The following is an 18,921-nucleotide window of genomic DNA, read 5'->3' as shown; positions in this document are numbered from 1 at the left end:
ATCACTGATCACCTTCATCTATAGTCACTGTGAGGAGCTCTGCTATAGATGGTAATACAGGTGAGTATTATATACAGACATGATCACTGATCACCTTCATCTACAGTCACTGTGAGGAGCTCTGCTATAGATGGTAATACAGGTGAGTATTATATACAGACATGATCACTGATCACCTTCATCTACAGTCACTGTGAGGAGCTCTGCTATAGATGGTAATACAGGTGATTATTATATACAGACATGATCACTGATCACCTTCATCTACAGTCACTGTGAGGAGCTCTGCTATAGGTGGTAATACAGGTGAGTATTATATACAGACATGATCACTGATCACCTTCATCTATAGTCACTGTGAGGAGCTCTGCTATAGATGGTAATACAGGTGAGTATTATATACAGACATGATCACTGATCACCTTCATCTATAGTCACTGTGAGGAGCTCTGCTATAGGTGGTAATACAGGTGAGTATTATATACAGACATGAATACTGATCACCTTCATCTATAGTCACTGTGAGGCGCTCTGCTATAGATGGTAATACAGGTGATTATTATATACAGACATGATCACTGATCACCTTCATATACAGTCACTGTGAGGAGCTCTGCTATAGACGGTAATACAGGTGAGTATTATATACAGACATGATCACTGATCACCTTCATCTATAGTGACTGTGAGGAGCTCTGCTATAGATGGTAATACACGTGATTATTATATACAGACATGATCACTGATCACCTTCATCTACAGTCACTGTGAGGAGCTCTGCTATAGATGGTAATACAGGTGAATATTATACACAGACATGATCACTGATCACCTTCATCTATAGTCACTGTGAGGGGCTCTGCTATAGGTGGAAATACAGGTGAGTATTATATACAGACATGATCACTAATCACCTTCATCTATAGTGACTGTGAGGAGCTCTGCTATAGATGGTAATACAGGTGAATATTATATACAGACATGAATACTGATCACCTTCATCTATAGTCACTGTGAGGAGCTCTGCTATAGATGGTAATACAGGTGAGTATTATATACAGACATGATCACCGACCACCTTCATCTACAGTCACTGTGAGGAGCTCTGCTATAAATGGTAATACAGGTGAATATTATATACAGACATGATCACTGATCACCTTCATCTATAGTCACTGTGAGGAGCTCTGCTATAGGTGGTAATACAGGTGAGTATTATATACAGACATGATCACTGATCACCTTCATCTATAGTCACTGTGAGGAGCTCTGCTATAGATGGTAATACAGGTGAGTATTATATACAGACATGATCACTGATCACCTTCATCTACAGTCACTGTGAGGAGCTCTGCTATAGATAGTAATACAGGTGAGTATTATATACAGACATGACCACTGATCACCTTCATCTATAGTCACTGTGAGGAGCTCTGCTATAGGTGGTAATACAGGTGAGTATTATATACAGACATGATCACTGATCACCTTCATCTATAGTCACTGTGAGGAGCTCTGCTATAGATGGTAATACAGGTGAGTATTATATACAGACATGATCACTGATCACCTTCATCTACAGTCACTGTGAGGAGCTCTGCTATAGATGGTAATACAGGTGAGTATTATATACAGACATGATCACTGATCACCTTCATCTATAGTCACTGTGAGGAGCTCTGCTATAGATGGTAATACAGGTGAGTATTATATACAGACATGATCACCGACCACCTTCATCTACAGTCACTGTGAGGAGCTCTGCTATAGATGGTAATACAGGTGAGTATTATATACATACATGATCACTGATCACCTTCATCTATAGTCACTGTGAGGAGCTCTGCTATAGATGGTAATACAGGTGAGTATTATATACAGACATGATCACTGATCACCTTCATCTATAGTCACTGTGAGGAGCTCTGCTATAGATGGTAATACAGGTGACTATTATATACAGACATGATCACTTATCACCTTCATCTATAGTCACTGTGAGGGGCTCTGCTATAGGTGGAAATACAGGTGAGTATTATATACAGACATGATCACTGATCACCTTCATCTATAGTCACTGTGAAGAGCTCTGCTATAAATGGTAATACAGGTGATTATTATATACAGACACGATCACCGATCACCTTCTTCTACAGTCACTGTGAGGAGCTCTGCTATAGGTGGTAATACAGGTGAATATTATATACAGACATGATCACTGATCACCTTCATCTATAGTCACTGTGAGGAGCTCTGCTATAGATGGTAATACAGGTGAGTATTATATACAGACATGATCACTGATCACCTTCATCTATAGTCACTAGTCACTGTGAGGAGCTCTGCTATAGATGGTAATACAGGTGAGTATTATATACAGACATGATCACTGATCACCTTCATCTATAGTCACTGTGAGGAGCTCTGCTATAGATGGTAATACAGGTGAGTATTATATACAGACATGATCACTGATCACCTTCATCTATAGTCACTAGTCACTGTGAGGAGCTCTGCTATAGATGGTAATACAGGTTATTATTATATACAGACATGATCACTGATCACCTTCATCTATAGTCACTAGTCACTGTGAGGAGCTCTGCTATAGATGGTAATACAGGTGAGTATTATATACAGACATGATCACTGATCACCTTCATCTATAGTCACTGTGAGGAGCTCTGCTATAGATGGTAATACAGGTGAGTATTATATACAGACATGATCACTGATCACCTTCATCTATAGTCACTGTGAGGAGCTCTGCTATAGATGGTAATACAGGTGAGTATTATATACAGACATGATTACTGATCACCTTCATCTACAGTCACTGTGAGGAGCTCTGCTATAGGTGGTAATACAGGTGAATATTATATACAGACATGATCACTGATCACATTCATCTATAGTCACTGTGAGGAGCTCTGCTATAGGTGGTAATACAGGTGAGTATTATATACAGACATGATCACTGATCACCTTCATATACAGTCACTGTGAGGGGCTCTGCTATAGATGGTAATACAGGTGATTATTATATACAGACATGATCACTGATCACCTTCATCTACAGTCACTGTGAGGAGCTCTGCTATAGGTGGTAATACAGGTGAATATTATATACAGACATGATCACTGATCACATTCATCTATAGTCACTGTGAGGAGCTCTGCTATAGGTGGTAATACAGGTGAGTATTATATACAGACATGATCACTGATCACCTTCATATACAGTCACTGTGAGGGGCTCTGCTATAGATGGTAATACAGGTGATTATTATATACAGACATGATCACTGATCACCTTCATCTATAGTCACTGTGAGGAGCTCTGCTATAGATGGTAATACAGGTGAGTATTATATACAGACATGATCACTGATCACCTTCATCTATAGTCAATGTGAGGAGCTCTGCTATAGATGGTAATACAGGTGAGTATTATATACAGACATGATCACTGATCGCCTTTATCTATAGTCACTGTGAGGAGCTCTGCTATAGATGGTAATACAGGTGAATATTATATACAGACATGATCACTGATCACCTTCATCTATAGTCACTGTGAGGAGCTCTGCTATAGATGGTAATACAGGTGAGTATTATATACAGACATGATCACTGATCACCTTCACCTATAGTCACTGTGAGGAGCTCTGCTATAGATGGTAGTACAGGTGATTATTATATACAGACATGATCACTGATCACTTTCATCTATAGTCACTGTGAGGAGCTCTGCTATAGATGGTAATACAGGTGAGTATTATATACAGACATGATCACTGATCACCTTCATCTATAGTCACTGTGAGGAGCTCTGCTATAGATGGTAATACAGGTGAGTATTATATACAGACATGATCACTGATCACCTTCATCTATAGTCACTGTGAGGAGCTCTGCTATAGATGGTAGTACAGGTGATTATTATATACAGACATGATCACTGATCACCTTCATCTATAGTCTCTGTGAGAAGCTCTGCTATAGATGGTAATACAGGTGAGTATTATATACAGACATGATCACTGATCACCTTCATCTATAGTCACTGTGAGGAGCTCTGCTATAGATGGTAATACAGGTGAATATTATATACAGACATGATCACTGATCACCTTCATCTATAGTCACTGTGAGGAGCTCTGCTATAGATGGTAATACAGGTGAGTATTATATACAGACATGATCACTGATCACCTTCATCTATAGTCACTGTGAGGAGCTCTGCTATAGATGGTAATATAGGTGAATATTATATACAGACATGATCACTGATCACCTTCATCTATAGTCACTGTGAGGAGCTCTGCTATAGATGGTAATATAGGTGAATATTATATACAGACATGATCACTGATCACCTTCATCTATAGTCACTGTGAGGAGCTCTGCTATAGGTGGTAATACAGGTGATTATTATATACAGACATGATCACTGATCACCTTCATCTATAGTCACTGTGAGGAGCTCTGCTATAGATGGTAATACAGGTGAATATTATATACAGACATGATCACTGATCACCTTCATCTATAGTCACTGTGAGGAGCTCTGCTATAGATGGTAATACAGGTGAATATTATATACAGACATGATCACTGATCACATTCATCTATAGTCACTGTGAGGAGCTCTGCTATAGATGGTAATACAGGTGAGTATTATATACAGACATGATCACTGATCACCTTCATCTATAGTCACTGTGAGGAGCTCTGCTATAGATGGTAATACAGGTGAGTATTATATACAGACATGATCATTGATCACCTTCATCTACAGTCACTGTGAGGAGCTCTGCTATAGATGGTAATACAGGTGAATATTATATACAGACATGATCACTGATCACCTTCATCTATAGTCACTGTGAGGAGCTCTGCTATAGATGGTAATACAGGTGAGTATTATATACAGACATGATCACTGATCACCTTCATCTACAGTCACTGTGAGGAGCTCTGCTATAGATGGTAATACAGGTGAGTATTATATACAGACATGATCACTGATCACCTTCATCTGTAGTCACTGTGAGGAGCTCTGCTATAGATGGTAATACAGGTGAGTATTATATACAGACATGATCACTGATCACCTTCATCTATAGTCACTGTGAGGAGCTCTGCTATAGATGGTAATACAGGTGAGTATTATATACAGACATGATCACTGATCACCTTCATCTATAGTCACTGTGAGGAGCTCTGCTATAGATGGTAATACAGGTGAGTATTATATATAGACATGATCACTGATCACCTTCATCTACAGTCACTGTGAGGAGCTCTGCTATAGATGGTAATACAGGTGAGTATTATATACAGACATGATCACCGATCACCTTCATCTATAGTCACTGTGAGGCGCTCTGCTATAGATGGTAATACAGGTGAATATTATATACAGACATGATCACTGATCACCTTCATCTATAGTCACTGTGAGGAGCTCTGCTATAGATGGTAATACAGGTGAGTATTATATACAGACATTATCACTGATCACCTTCATCTATAGTCACTGTGAGGAGCTCTGCTATAGGTGGTAATGCAGGTGAGTATTATATACAGACATGATCACTGATCACCTTCATCTATAGTCACTGTGAGGAGCTCTGCTATAGACACGGCTGCTTCAGATATGGACACAGAAGAGCCCGCATCTGCATCTATTACCTATCACCCGTCTTTGACTTTCTGCATATATTGATACAAAGTCGTTCCTTTATGTACATCTGTGTATGCAAATGTGCAAGATCTGAAACACCCACTTTCCATGCATGCAGTAATACCACTAGGTGCATCCTTAGGCAGGCGCAGTTTTTTTGTGTATGGCCTCCTGTGTCAGCGTCTGAGCGGCTGTTTACGCAACCACTATCACTCTCATTACATGCCCATAACTTGGATCATCTCGGTGCCTGCGTAATACACCTCCCTGTAACCACCCAGGAACACGCACCCAATTTCCATTACACTTCTTCCCGCGTGCCCCTGATATTGCAGCTGGGAGTCTGCATGGACACTTTTGGGACACATGCGAGGCACGACTTAGATGCATGCACAGTAACAAAAAAGGTTCCACTATGTCCAACATCTGCAGTGATTCCGTCTCTGCCATCAGGCCCTTGGGGAAGAGAGTAATACTGTACAGGGAGCAATGTGTGGAAAGAAGTGATTTTTTATTTATTTACAATATCTTACCCCTAATTCTCTAAAAGTGCCTTGAGTCCTATTGGAGAAAGAGTATTATATAAATAAAATAATTGTTATTTTTATTACTATTATTTATGGAAACATTGTTTTTTCCGATAAGCTTGTCCCAAGCTTTTTGCACGATAGACCCACACCTTTGCATATAAATACAGTGTAACATTTGTTTATAAATACAGTGAAACATTTGCATATAAACTACAAGATCAGGAACAATTTCTATATCACTATTTGATACTGCATGCTCCAGGTAATAGACATAACTGTAACTAATGAAGTTCTTAGTTCCTCTCTACACAACCAAACAAGTGGATTCCTTTACACAGTGAAACAATGGACTGGTTCTTAGGCTGTGGTGTTGGGGAAACCGTGGCCTGTCCTAGCAGAGTCTGAGTGGGGTTTGGTAATTTTGTTATTTACAAATACAATACAAGTGCTGGGGCACGCTGAAACATGACACACAACCCGGGACAGTCCATCACTTGTATATTTAATACATTAGTTCCTGGTAGGTAATTCTGTCCTTTTATATTCACAGTATAATTATTGTTGCACAATAATTGGATACAATAGCCCCAGCATCGTATAAATCTCCATGCATTGGGTCGCTACTTCAGACTGCTAGAGAGAACGTGTTCTCCGGATTCCAAGAGGAGACTGGAAAGATGGATACAGCTGTGCAACAAAATAAGAAAGATCTTCCTGAAGGAAATCTCAGTAATGCCCCACTACCAGGCTATGCCCCCCAGACAAACAACTATGGTCCATCTCCAGGAGCCATCACCTCTCAGCCACCTACCTACAGCACAAATCCATACCCTCAAACCAATGTGATGATTGTGCCTCAGCCTCACTGCAAAGATTATTTGGGGTGCTCCATCGCCACTATGATCTTCTGCTGCCTTCCCATTGGGATAGCAGCTCTTATCTTCTCTTGCAAGGTAATCAAGTTGGGGAATTGTGGGGTTGGCTTGCAGACTAAAGGTGTGCACACACGGAGAGATCCTTGCTATCCCGATTTTGACTATGCAATTTCCCTTGAACTCCCCCAGAGCCCAGATATCACAGATTGTGACTATCTGTACTTTCGATTTTGTCTATGTACGATTTTGGCTAAGTGCCAGTTTTGACTATACTTTGTACTAGATAGTAAAGATTGACTTCCCTATCTAGCCTTACGATACCGACCCCACGAGAGCGCTCATCGGTATCGAATCGGTTTCTCAAGCTGCCTAACACCTTGAGATGTGCACTAACATTCCTTAAGATTTTGACTATATAGTCAAAATATTACAGGTTTATCTCACCGTGTGTACACACCTTAATGCTACTGCAGGTATACACCGTGCAAACATCAGGCCAACTCTCAAGAGGTCGATCCGATTATTGCGCAGTGTGTACACAGCATCCGGAAGCTGAGGATCCTTCACAACATCACTCCTTGGGGGGTATTCAATTGTTTGAAAAGTCAGTTGGGTGTCTGTTTTCTTCCTAATAGAGAGGAAAAAAACAGACACCCAACTGGCTTTTCGAACAATTGAATTCCCCCTCCTTATGTCTCTCATTGGCCGGTTCCAATGACGAGAGGTCGGGCAGTAAACGCAGTGTGTATGGACATCAGGGTCTATTCATGAAGCAGTGAAAAGAGTGGAGAAGTGAGCCAGTGGAGAAGTTGCCCATGGCAACCAATCAGCTGCTCTGTATAATTTTATAGTATGTAAATTATAAATGTTACTTCAATGCTGATTGGTTGCCATGGGCAACTTCTCCACTGAGTTACTTCTCCACAAGTTTCACTGCTCCATGAATAGACCCCATCGTCTGCCAAACTGCATGTAGAAACATCATACAGGATAGGTGTGTACAGGAAATTGTGTTCTCTGGATCGTTTTACATGTCAGAAAGAAAAAATCATTCCTCTGATCTTGAATACAAACAAGAGAAAAGAAAAGGGTTGTCTTGGTGTGGTGCAAAAAATTACAATTATTGTTCTGTTAAATATAATAAATGAAAGGCAAAACGTTAAGTATTTAAAATTTAAAGGGGTCAATCCAATTAGACGATTCTGCTAATGCGAGATTGTATCATGAAACTCGTAGAATTTGCTAATCTGAATAGAAATGCCGGTCCGCGGAAGTCGCGGCAAGGAGGTGCAATTCTTCCACTAAATGTGATCTGTATAAAGTGTGTGAAAAAGTGGGGTGACCTTCCTTGAGTGCAAATAAATGGCATTTTTGTTAGCAGAAGGCTGTTAGTGGCCATAAGTAAAGTAACGGAAGACTATAAAAAGTGTTAAATGGCTGATTTGCGCATTTTTTAATAAAGAGTAAAATAATGAAAAAAGCTTAAGAATTTCATTCATTACAAAGAAACTAGGAATAATGTTAAAAAAAGGTAGACAAAAAGGTAATTTCATTTTTCCCCCCAAAAAAAATAAAAATCTATAAACAGCCATTATTTTTCATTGAAATTAACACTTTAAATAAATTTAGGGTGCATAACTTAATTTAAAAAAGTTGATTTTATAGGTCATTTGAGGTCATTTATTTATTTTTTATCCTAAAAATGACATGTAATTATTGGCTTTTTTAAACTAATTCAATAGTCGGGGCGGGGGTATGCACCGCAATGCACAGGCGCGATGGATGGCTGCAAAGGGGATCGCCGGTCAGCGACGGGATTGTGCGAAGGATCCATTCGCACGGGCGTTTGCAAGGAGATTGACAGGAAGAGGGCGTTTGTGGGTGGCAATTGATCGTTTTCAGGGAGTGTCTGGAAAAACGCAGGCATGTCCCAGCGTTTGCAGGGAGGGTTCCTGACGTCAATTCCGGTCCCGGACAGGCTGGTGTGATCGCAGCGGCTGAGTAAGTCCTGGGCTGCGCAGAGACTGCACAAGATCTGTTTGTACAGCTCTGCTACACATGCGATCGCACACTTGCACAGCTAAAATACACTCCCCCTGTAGGCAGCGACTATCTGATCGCAGCGCTGTAAAAATCACTGCCCAGCAATCAGATCTGAATTAGGCCCCTAATTAGGTTGACCCCATAGACACAGAAAACTCCTGATCAAAGGTGTGAAAAAAGGAACACAGGGTTTGATTCAGGTTTGTTAGCAAAGCAAAAAAGCACACAACTGAGCAAAACCATGTGCACTGCAGGTGGGGCAGATGTAACATGTGCAGAGAGAGTTAGATTTGGGTGTGGTGTATTCAAACTGAAATCTAAAGTGCAGTGTAAAAATAAAGCAGCCAGTATTTACCCTGCACAGAAACAATATACCCCGCCCAAATCTAACTCTCTCTGCACATGTTACATTGGGTGTACTATGGCTGGCCGACGCTCGGGATCCTGGCACCCAGCATACCGGCACTGGGATCCCGACCGTCGGAATGCCGGCAGCAGGGCGAGTGCAAAGGAGCCCCTTGCGGGCTTGCTGCGCTCGCAGCGCTACGGGCACGGTGGCACACCACGCGTGCCACACTATTTATTCTCCCTCAAGGGGTGTTGTGTACATCCCAAGAGGGAGAATAGTTGTCGGTATACCGGCTGTCAGGATTCTGGCGTCGGTATGCTGAGCGCCAGGATCCCGACAGCCGGTTTATCGAGTGCCACCCGTTACATCTGCCCCACCTGCAGTGCACATGGTTTTGCTCAGTTGTGTGCTTTTTTGCTTTGCTAACACACCTGAATCAGGCCCAAAATTGTGAGAATAAAATCAAAATATTCCCGCCGGCATGCTGGCACTTGTGGTTCTCCAAGTTCCGACATGCTGGGGCGGGCTTGCTGGGACCTATAGGCCGCCTGTAAAGAACAATATTATAACATGAACCCCGCACCCACCTCCACCAGGGAGGCGGGACCCCATTTATTTTGTTGGGGTCCCCACTTTCCGAGGAATTCGAGCTCTGGACTGATTGGTTTGGGGGTGGTTAATGTGATGGCAGTGGGACCCCATACCGAGTGTTCTCCATGCTATTGCATTACCCACCCACCCCCACTCCCCTCCTCAGCCACTAATCTCACCTCACGTCACTGATATAACTATACTATAATGCAGTCTACCAAACCTACCTCAGATTATTTTCTCAGCCATGGTCAGATTATGAGGATTTCTTTCAATCAGACACACTGGGGAAATCCTGAAAACATGATCCGTTGAGTAAGCCTGTGGCCTGGAGAAGAGTTACCTGGTTTTAGACACTTCTAGTTATCAAGTGTGGTGAGAATTGAATGTAGTTTTGTTATACAGTAGATTGGTCTTCTCTGATTGGATAATCACACCTCTATCATGTACTCTTAGACGAAGGACTCCGTGACCCGTGGCGATATGACATCAGCAGCGAGTGACTCCCGCATGGCGTTTACGCTGAACATGGTGGCTCTGGGTCTGGGAATCGCTGGACATCTGATCTGGATCCTGTATGTCATTATTACATCTGTAGTAGTCGGTGTCGCTGTTGCTCAGCATTATGGATGATTGAAAACACCAAAACATTTAATTACATCAAACTTTCATACCACCGTCTGCTCCTTCTGCTCCCATTCATCCGTCTACCAAGCTGTGATAGCGTATGATGGCTAAATGTACGTTATATCGGAGCCGTATACTGATACTACTAATGCTATACATTTATTTTACTTTTCATTTTCCGTTTATTTTAAATTAAACATTTTTTTATTTTGCATATAATAGTGTGAACGATTGTATCGTTACTGACACCTTATTAATGATACTGTATGCAAACATTCTAACTGGGGCGGCAGCGTGTATAAAAGAAGAAGGGCAGTTTATCAATGCATTTACTGTAAAGGGGGGGGAGATGTATCAAGTCTTGGAGAGCGAAAAAGCGGAGAGGTAGCCAGTAGCAACCGATAAGTGTCTCACTGTCATTTATTTAGCACGGACTTTGAGATGCCAGTAATCAGTAGCTTTGGGCAACTTCACCACTTTATTTCTCTCCGAGGTTTGATACATCTCTCCCTGAGAGTAGAGGTTTTCACAACATTATGACTGACTGTTAGTAAATTCCCAATTGTAAAGCGCAACAGAATTTGCTGCGCTATGTAAGAAACTGTTAATAGATAAATAATTAATAAATAAATAAATACAATGTCATTTGGCATTTTACCCGTTATCCCGACTGAAAAAAAACGGGGTCTCATTCTGCCTCTTCCGACCTATTTGCTCCCACACGTCACAGCTCCCAGTGCCCCAGACCGGCGGAGAGCAAGGTACGGACAGCTGATACCTTCCCCTCCCTTTGGGGCTTTGCCCTTTATCAGCGTCAAATAACAAGGGCAAGAGACGTCCCTCACTGGGAAAAGGGGTATGTGTGTGTGCGCCCTTGCCTCCCCCTCTTTCTGTGGTACCTGACAACATAGCTGTTTGCAGCGCGGCCGCCTCCCCTTCCTGGTGAGACAATAGTCTCTGTGCTGGGACGAGATGATGGGAATTCTGGGCTGAAGGGTTGCCTTTGGGTAAATAGGGGCTCAATTATCAATGAGTGATAAAATGCGTTGTGAATGATAAAACTCGTTGCTCCAGCCAATCAGCTTCCAACTGTCATTTTTCAAACATATGACAGTTAGGAGCGGAACACATGACAGTTGGGAGCTGGAGCACCATTTATCACACGCAACGAGTTTTAACATCCACAAGTTTTATCACTCGTTGCTAAATAGGCCCTATAGTCGGTTTGCTGCTAGGGATGGTGACCTGTTACCGGACTCGCCCATTTGTGGCCAGGCAACCGGAGTTACAGGTGTGACATACCCTGTCCACTACAATAGCATCAGACGGCGGTGGAAATCCTAGAAATGATTCCTCGTGATCTTACACAATTGCACCAACACGGAGGCCTTTTCAGCACCACGGTAGACACTACACCTCCTTCACACGGCGCATGCCTGTCCTGCGGAAAATGCAATACGTTGGCATCAGTGCATCTGGTTGAGCCCATATCTGCTGCAACAACCAAGTGCTTGTGTGGCATTTAAATGACAGGGTTCCCCTCTGCCCCTAAACTTGCCCCCTCACCACTGCTTCATCTCCTTTTCATCATCTTACGCTGTACAATTACGGCCCACACTCCGTGCCCTTCTGCAAATGGCGCCATCTTGCCGCACGTTCTCCTGTACTAAGTGCCCATTGCCAAGGCGTAAGAGGATTCCGCTCTGTGCATTGGCTACAGTGTGCTTTGTATATGACCTCCTAGCTGAGCAGCGCAGGAGGGGGAGGGACACTCCCTGAATCTCGCTTAGGGGGCATATTTGGTAATAATGACAATTTCTTATTGTCGCTTTTTGCGGCAATAAGAAATGAATTACTGCAGGAATGTATCACTGAACACATGCGGGGACGCCCGTCTCTGTGATGTATAAAAGTAAAACGTGATCCTTTGCCAAGGGCCGCCCCACTACTGCGCCCATCGTCTGATCCCCACGGGCTCCTCCTTTTTTAGCAGTGTGCTGTAGCAGGGCACAAGATACGGGGGGGTCATTCCGAGTTGATCGTAGCTGTGCTAAATTTAGCACAGCTACGATCAGTCACACTGACACGGGGGGGGCGCCCAGCACAGGGCTATCCCACCCCGCATGTCAGTGCCGCCCCCCCCCCCCCCCCCCCCCCCCCCCCCGCACAGCGGCGATGCCTTTGCACTTCAAGAGTAGCTCCCGGCCAGCGCAGCTTTAGCGTGCTGGCCGGGAGTTACTCATCGCTCCCCGACCCGCAGCGGCTGTGTGTGACATCACGCAGCCACTGCAGCCCACCCCCCCGTTTGGTCCGGCCACGCCTGCGTTGACCTGACCGCTCCCACGAAACGGCGGACAAACGCCGCTGTTCCACCCCCTCCCGTCCAGCGATCGCCTCTGCCTGTCAATCAGGCAGAGGCGATCGCAGCCCTACTACAGCCTTCGCACTACGGCGCCGGCGCATGCGCCGTAGGGACCCATTCGCTTGGCTGCGACAAAAAGCAGCGAGCGAACGGGTCAGAATGACCCCCACGGTCCTTAGGGTGACCTCACTTAGGTCGACAGTCATTAGGTCTACCACTGTTGGTCAACATGCATTAGGTCGACACCTGAAAAAGGTCGCCAAGGGCATTAGGTTGACATGTCAAAGGTCGACACATGAAAAGGTCGACATGAGTTTTTCCCCCCCAAAAAAATATTCTACTTTACAATCCACGTGGACTACGACTGGGGATAGTAACCTGTGCCGAGCGCAGCGGTAGCAGAGGGAGGCGCCTTGCCACGAAGCATGGCGAGCGAAGCGGGCCATGCGAGGGGACGCGGTGCACTAATTGGGGTTCCCCGTCACTTTACGAAGAAAACAACACCAAAAAAACCCAACAAAAACGAATGTCAACCTTTTTCCATGTCGACCATTTTCATGTAGACCTGCCAACCATGTTGACCTTTTCAGGTGTCGACTTAGTGCCTGTCGACCAATAGTATTCGATATAATGAGTGTCGACCTAAATAGGGTCCAACAAACCCATTCCACAGGGCACATCTGCTGTCTCGGCTGGCGTCCGTCTCTCCTCACTGACGCTGGGCTGCGCTGAGCCTGCTGGGACATACCCACTTCTCCTTCCAGCATCAGTGAGGAGAAACGGTGCCGGCCAGGACAGCAGATGTGCCTGCAGAAGAGATGGACATCGGAAGCCCACCATGAAATGATGACTGGCTTCTGCCATCAAATCTTCCAATGCGATGGTAACTATCGCATCAAAAGAATTTGAGAGAGAAAAAATGTATATGATTTGTGCATGCGCAAAACCTCTGCCACGTGGCCGGGGATGGGACTTGGGGGCAGGACCCAGAATAAAAAACAGAACACCATCAAATGTTTATCATTCGATGGCGGCAAACATCGAAATGCTGGCATCGAATGGTGAATCCATCATGTTTTGATGTCCATCCCTAGCCTGCAGCAGCCGACTGCTAAGCCAGGAGAAGCCTCCCATGGGGCTCAGGAGGTGAGGCCATGTAGAAATTTTGCTATGGGGCCCCCGAAAGGTCTAGCTATGCCCCTGCACAGGTGCACCCCACCATCTTAGTTAAGGCCTCGTATGCAACCTTTGTCTTTTTAAATGTATAACTACGATACAAGCATCGGCCACCTCACAGACGCCTCTCAGGTATTGCCGATACTGGAAGGAATTAATGGTCAGGGTGGGGACGTATTTGCAGCTGGCGGTGTAAAGTCACTGTGCACCCACGTCTGAGAACCAGTAGGTTGTAGTCATGTGGGTCAGAAGTACTGTCCCCACCACAGAGATGCATCATGTACCGCACAGCTGGCTTACAGACAGACATGTGAGTCAGAGCCGGGGGGGTTTCCAGCTACCCGTAATCTGCAATATGTAGGTCAGACCTCAAGACATCTGAGAATGAGTATTACTGAGCTTATCACAATCACCCGGGAAGGACAGACCTGTCACAGAGAAGATGACCGCTGTGTAATAAAGCACAATAAAGATACAGCTATACGGCAGACTGAATATCTAATATTTCTAAAGAGGTGACTAAATACATTTATCAGCTATAAACTTAGGGGGGACATTTACTAAGCAGTGATAAGAGCGGAGAAGTGAGCCAGTGGAGAAGTTGCCCCATCAGCAGCTCTGTATCATTTTATAGTATGGCTCTGGCTCACTTCTCCGCTCTTTTCACTGCTTAGTAAATGTCTCCCTTTATCTCCTTAATGGTCTTAATATAAATATCAATATAAGATATTTTTGAAGTAAGGAACTTTCAATTTTTGCCACCAAGATACATCATTTCATCTTTATGTCGTGTGTGTGTGTGTGTGTGTGTGTGTGTGTGTGTGTGTGTGTGTGTGTGTGTGTGTGTGTGTGTGTGTGTGTGAATTTAGAATGTAAGCTCCGTGGGACAGGGACTGATATGAATGATAAATATATTCTGTACACAGATTTCATAATTGTTGACGCTATATAAATAAATGATGACGATAGTAATAATAATTTTACATTTTATTACGTCTTGTAGTGTTATTAATTTTACAATTGTTACAATTTAACTATGTGAATATGAAATTGCTTAAAATGTGTATAGTAGATGTTTTTAAATAATCAATTAATATCATTACCACCAGATTTATAATCATCTTGGGGACCATGCAATTTAAAATATATCTCTGATGAAGTCTTCTAGCTTTAGATGAAATGCGTTGGATAAAGCCCCACATAGATACGGATGCATAGTGAATGATGGGAAATCTGAGAGATTGTAGACAGAAATAGAAGGGGAATAACTGAGAGATAATAGAGAGCTATAGAAGAGGAATAACTAGCGGATAATAGAGGGATACTGTATAGAGAAGGAATAACTAGCCGATAGCAGAGAGATAGACGTCTGAGCAGAGATGAGAGATTGGAAGCTTGTTTGTTGGACATTGTCAAAAGCCTTTCAATAGGAGAGGTAGACAGCCGTATACAGTGTGTGAGGAAGTCAGTCGAAGAACTAGATTTACGCAAATGATGTTCTACTTTATGAAAAAGCTTTTTAAAATTATCTAGTTATTTTAGAATGCAATGACTGATAGATATTTCATAGAATGGGTTCCTTGTCATGCCCATTACACAGAACCACTTGCCTAACCACAGTGCTCCTCATAATATCAATACTATCACTCTGTACGATTATCATCTTCTTTCTTATTATCATTGAATTATTTTTGTTTTCTGTCTGGTGATCATTTCACCACTGCTAATGTATCCTTTGCTTGACACTGTCAATCCTTACTCCCAAGCTATCTCCTGTGCCCTGTTTCAGTTCTGTCACTTGATTTAAGTTTTTCACAATGAGTGTTAAAAAGTCTTCAACATTCATAATCAACCAAGAACCTGTCCAATTAATTATTTAAGGAAACAAAGACAGAACATTATTCAATGGCATTTCATATGATAAAGAAAGACACAACACAATATATGTGTGCTTATATATAAATTTGTTCCAAGCATAGCAGAAATTGCTGAGAAACTTCAGATTTTTCCCATCTTTCACATAGATTTGACCCTATTAGCAAGGTGTACAGCTACTGCAATATTTAAAGGTATTCCAATCAATAGGGCTGTGACATTGAGAAAACAAGTAATGCAGGAACTTCTTTTAGCAGCCGAATAATCTCCGCGGTCTATGTCACGCCTGGTCTGAAAGAGAGAGAGTAATACATATGTTATATATATATATATATATATATATATATATATATATATTGAGAGAATTTCCTACATAAAGTGTGTGTATGTTATTAAATGAGAAAGATTAAACATTTCCCTGTATACTGTATATGCTGCCATTAAATAGTGACTACTATTCAGCTTTAAAAGAGCGATCATTATTTAAAATGTCGTTAACAGGGGTCTTTAGGAGCCACATATTTAACTATGGGACATTAAAACAATACTGTATCTAATTTTTATGACTTAAACCTTAAGTAACTTCCATAATGTAACAAGGTGTACTCGTGAGTGGCTTGATGGCTGATGCAGGGATGAAGTCGGGGATAGATACACATTGAGAGTGACTTCATACACTAATGCGCTCAGTTTCACTGTTTATATAATAACATAACACAAGAATCTTCTATTACCAATACACATACATACTGTATACATTATATTATATAGAAGTTGTTTAAAAAAATGCAAATATACAGTCATACAGTGTATATATATATATATATATATATATATATATGAATAGTTTTAAATGTATGCATAAGACATGCAACCATATTTGCACTTAGACATGAGACACGTGCAGAAAATTAAAGTGGTAAATCCTATCAAAAATAATCTTTCACGTGTGAAGATTTCATAGACGCGCATAGATATGAGATGCAGGTGGGCCGTACTCTGACGGTATGCAGTAGTTTTTTATTTCACGCTTCTGCAAGTTGGCCTGTCTAATATAATTTTATAGGGGCTGTTTGCATGTAAGTAAAAGTGAGTCCGTTAGATTTTTGTTCTATCTGCCTAATTCAAGGTTGAATGCAAAATAAAAGTATCCTCTAATGGGCAAAACCATGTGCACTGCAGGGGGGACAGATATAACATGTGCAGAGAGAGTTAGATTTGGGTGGGATGTGTTCCAACTGAAATCTAAATTGCAGTGTAAAAATAAAGCAGCCAGTATTTACCCTGCACAGAAACAATGTAACCCACCCAAATCTAACTCTCTCTGCACATGTTACATCTGCCCCACCTGCACTGCACATGGTTTTGCCCAATAGAGAAAGATTTTGCTTTTGCAAAACTCGAATTTTGTAACGTTAGGCATGACATCATAAGGTTTCACATTTATCTATTATTATTATTATTTATCTATAAATTCACCTCCGGTGCCAAACTACTCAGACCTCACATGGTAAAGTATTATTACGGGGGCAGTAAGGATGGGGAATGTGCACCGTGTGCAGAGGAAGATTCTGCGCAGTGACACAAAGCTACAGATCTGTATCCGTGGGATGTACAGCGATGGTCAGGACCCAGCAGCTGGATGGGAGAAGTCTGCACAGAAGTGACAGGTGCATACAGTATATGGCAGAAATACATCTGATGAGCACAGCGTCTGCAATGTATAATCTATTATAATAATGCATCAATTCTCCCTGCTGGAGGCTGAAAAGTAAGTTGGAAAAGCAGAACATTGATTATTACGGATTGTGACTACCTCTAGGTATTGCTGTAAGTGTCCCATTGACCAGAAATAGTCACATGACTCTACAGAACTCCATTGCTGTAAATAGTTTCTTACTGGAATCTAAATTGCAGCGATTTACGTTCTAGGCAATGATGCATTCACAATACGCTCTGTTACTAAGGGGTCTATTCATGAAGCAGTGAAAAGCGTGGAGAAGTGAGCCAGTGGAGAAGTTGCCCATGGCAACCAATCAGCTGCTCCGTACAATTGTATAGTATGCAAATTATAAATGTTACTTCAATGCTGATTGGTTGCTGTGGGCAACTTCTCCACTGGCTCACTTCTCTACACTTTTCACTGCTTCATGAATAGACCCCTAAGACAGATAATTGTCAGTGATCACCCCTATCAGTCCCATTACCTTGCGGGAGAACTGCAGGGCACAGAGTCCGAGAGGGAAACAGCAGAAGAGCACATTCAGGATGGACCAGCACATGTAATCCTTATACACTGCCTGCTCAGCTGTGGCTCCAGATTGTGCCTTGGCATTAGCAGTTGGCTGCCACCTCGGCAGCCATTGTGGCTCTGGACTCTCTGTGGCCAGTTGGTCAGGTGGGTCGGTAGGAGGCTGGTAAGGCGGGTACTGTGGTTCAGGCTCCGACTTCTCATCCTGGATCTCAGGGTCACTGTGCGAACCCAGCATTGTTCTGATGTCTACAGACGTCTCTCTATCTGCCAGCTGCTCCGCCTGACACAGGGACCAAGTACACCTTCCTCTCTGAGGTTACTCACTTCTAGCTTCCTCCTCCTCTGATAAGCAGCCTATGAGACGTGACACACTGACCCAAAAAGGACTGTCACCAAAAATGCTCTGACCTCCAAAAGCAAAATGAATATAGGACCTTATTCTGGTTTGTTAGCAAACCAAAAAAAGTTAGCTATTGGGCAAAATCATGTTGCACTGCAGGAGGAGGGTGGGGGGGGGGGGGGGGGGGAGTAGATGTAACATGTGCAGAGA

The 18,921-nt window shown here is 42.7% G+C and overlaps 1 long non-coding RNA gene across 1 annotated transcript; it reads right to left on the bottom strand.

Annotated features, from left to right (window-relative positions):
• Positions 1–16,140: 16,140 nt before the first annotated feature.
• On the bottom strand, positions 16,141–18,710 carry LOC134965804 (uncharacterized). Its single transcript, XR_010188514.1, has 2 exons — positions 18,325–18,710; positions 16,141–16,408 (listed from the first exon to the last, which is right to left on the bottom strand). It is a non-coding gene; the product is annotated as an uncharacterized LOC134965804 (long non-coding RNA).
• Between the last annotated feature and the right edge of the window lie 211 nt (positions 18,711–18,921).

This window comes from Pseudophryne corroboree, chromosome 10 (assembly GCF_028390025.1).
Source record: "Pseudophryne corroboree isolate aPseCor3 chromosome 10, aPseCor3.hap2, whole genome shotgun sequence".
Taxonomy (NCBI): Eukaryota; Metazoa; Chordata; class Amphibia; order Anura; family Myobatrachidae; genus Pseudophryne; species Pseudophryne corroboree.
This window is presented reverse-complemented; position numbering and strand designations above follow the sequence as displayed.